Raw genomic sequence first — 3,049 nt, forward strand, 5'->3', positions numbered from 1 at the left:
CTTACTGTACATACTGTATCATAAAGGATGTGTGTATAAAACCAACTCGTTCAAAGCGTAATTAAACATCTGTAAACAGAGAGATACGCTCCTTTGTACATAACATATTTTTATTTACCTTTTAAGATGACTGGAGGACATATATGCTGTATAACAACAGAGAAAATATATATATATATATATATATATATATATATATATATATATATATATATATATATATATATATACATACATACATACATATACACAAGATTTTGTTTTTGACGCCTTGCCAATATATATAAAAAAGTTGATCTTTAAATAATCTGTGTCTTACAAAGAAGAAATAGAAATACATATATAAATGATATAAAAGAAAATATACATACAGACACCTAAATCACCCCAATGAGAAATCATTTCGTTAAATAAAATAAAAATATAAAAAAAATGAACCCAGGGACTACAGCATCAAACCTTCCATAATTAATTTCAAAATTACTGAAAAAGGAACGATTTCATTCAAATATTTTGAAAAAGAAAGAACCATTTCACAACAAAATTGCCTACCACGTTACGCAGTTGGGAATACAAGAATACAATAAATTGTAAAAAAAAAAAAAAAAAGTACAGCCTATATAAGATCCCGAAAAATATTGGATAATCAGCCCGAAATCTGGCGGAGGAGAAATAACCTGGGCCGTAGACTACAACATGACCTGAATCAAAATGTTCTCTCTCAAAATATTGAGGTTGGCGGTTATGGGAGATTTTAGGACATGGGCTTAGTTCCGGTAATTCGATTACATCTCCCCACTCCCAACACCCACAACCCATTCCCACACTCCCTTTAAAGCTATTAATAATAAAGATAAAAAAAAGATAAGTTCTTGAGACACGAAAATTCTAGGCCACTTTGAGGTAAGGTGTTGATTTTCAGTTAGATTCTTGATAGAAGACTTGTAAGTTTTGGAAATTGTACCGATTGTTAATACACTGTAAACACATGTATTTATAGATTGCAGACGTATTACTTACCAAATTATGCATACAGAATATATATATATATATATATATATATATATATATATATATATATATATATATATATATATATATATATATATATATATACATACATACATACATAGTATATATATAAAAGTTAATTATGTAAATACTTACCAACTTAAGTTTACATATATATATATATGTATATATAATATATATATACATATATATACCCACAGTCCAAAATTGGAAGAGACATTTTCCACACTAAATCTATAAAAACAAACTGACAAAAACAGGGATTAGGTTCACATATCTGAAGAAGAATATTCCGGCACGGGAGTCTCGGGGTTGCAGAGACAGATGCACCATCATCCTCCTCCTCTTCTTCTTCTTCTTCTTCTTCTTCTTCTTCTTCTTCTTCTTCTTCTTCTTCTGCTGCTGCTGCTGCTGCTCGTCCTTTCCGTGCTCCTCTCTCCCTTCAGGAGGAATCTGACGGCGAAGGCTTCTTTGACGATGTCAGGGACACCTGTCACGCCGAGCGTCTCTCCTGACAAGGGGTCCTTAGCATCTGTCTTGGGGATTTCTGCTGGGCTCCTTTTATCTCCTCCAGTTGAGAGAAAAGCACAGAGAGAGAGAGAGAGAGAGAGAGAGAGAGAGAGAGAGAGCGAAGCCAAACCAGGTGAACGCTGTCAGACAGGTAACATTTCACCTTCCTTTCTCTCCCTGTGGCGGTCTCTCTCTCTCTCTCTCTCTCTCTCTCTCTCTCTCTCTCTCTCTCTCTCTCTCTCTCTCTCTCTCTTCTGTGCCTTCTGCAGGAGAACAAACGCAGCATCTTGGTTCAAATGACGGAACACAATTCACTCGATTCTTGGAAAAACATATTTGACACAACTGCATTTTCTTTTCAACATTACCAAAGACAAAAAACGAAGAAAAAAAAACAGATCATTCACCCGGATGGCATTGATTTTTATAACATCACAGAAAAAGATTCGATACGATTCTCTTCGAGGATCAGCCCCTGGGAGAAAAAAAAAAAAAACAACACGAAGAGGTGGGGAGAAGAGTTGAGTTTGCCCCAGGGGCGAGGTCCCCCCTTACAGAGAATTGGTCGGTTTTAGAGGAACCATCCGGGGGGGAATTAGCAAGTTGGAAAAAATACATAATATTTATGCAAATGTCGTCAGAGCCGGGGAACTGACACAAAGTTTTAGGTATAACGATATACGACGAACCACCCACCCACCGCTGGGAGGAGGAGGAGAGGGGGGTGATGATGATGGAGGATGAGGAGGGGGAGGAGGAGGAGGAAGAGGAGGAGGAGGAGGAGGGGGTTGATTCCTCCTCCGGAACACACACCACGAGGAATGAGTTTTGGAAAAGGCCGAGGAAGGGAGCGCGCCGACAGAAGGTAGCGAGACCGACGGATGCTTCTCGGCGACTGGCCCGCCCCACGAGTAACCCAAACTCGCCCTCCCCCTTCTAACTGACCCCAGCCCCCAGGCCCCCTCCCCTACCCCTCTCCACCCGACCATTTCGGCTATCCATCCCTTCCCTTACCGCCCCTCCCTTCCCTTCCCTTCTCCTCTATAACACCCCTCCTCCAATTCCCCCCTCTACAACACCCCTCCCTTCCCTTCTCCTCTACAACACCCCTTCCCTCCCTTCTCCCCTCTACAACACACCTCCCCTCCCCTTCTTCCTCTACAACACCACTCCCCTCCCTTCTTCCCCTCTACAACACACCTCCTCCCATCCCCTCTCTCTCTCTACAACACCCCTCCCCTTCCTGTCCCCTATCTACAACACCATCCCCTCCTCTTCCCTTCCCTATCTACAACACCTTCCCCTTCCCTCCCCTCCCCCCTCTATAACACCCCTCCCCTCCTTCCCCCTTCCCCACTTTTCATCATCGAACTCTGCTAGATTAAGTCATCATTGTCCCTCTCCCGTGCAACTGGTAATGCCCTAAATATAATCTTTCGCTGTTATTTCAATACCTGACGATCGTCGGGATAATAAACAGCCGAATTCGGCTGCCAACGTAATCTGG

The 3,049-nt window shown here is 41.3% G+C and overlaps 1 protein-coding gene across 1 annotated transcript in view; it reads right to left on the minus strand.

The window, feature by feature from the left end:
* The window catches only part of LOC136825767 (uncharacterized), a 506,720-nt gene extending 504,281 nt beyond the window's left edge, over positions 1–2,439 (minus strand). Inside the window, exon 1 of the mRNA XM_067082615.1 lies at positions 2,243–2,439. The gene's annotated coding sequence lies outside the window, so the exon portion shown is untranslated. The remainder of the gene's footprint in view (positions 1–2,242) is intronic.
* Positions 2,440–3,049: the final 610 nt, after the last annotated feature.

This window comes from Macrobrachium rosenbergii, chromosome 39 (assembly GCF_040412425.1).
Source record: "Macrobrachium rosenbergii isolate ZJJX-2024 chromosome 39, ASM4041242v1, whole genome shotgun sequence".
Classification (NCBI taxonomy): Eukaryota; Metazoa; Arthropoda; class Malacostraca; order Decapoda; family Palaemonidae; genus Macrobrachium; species Macrobrachium rosenbergii.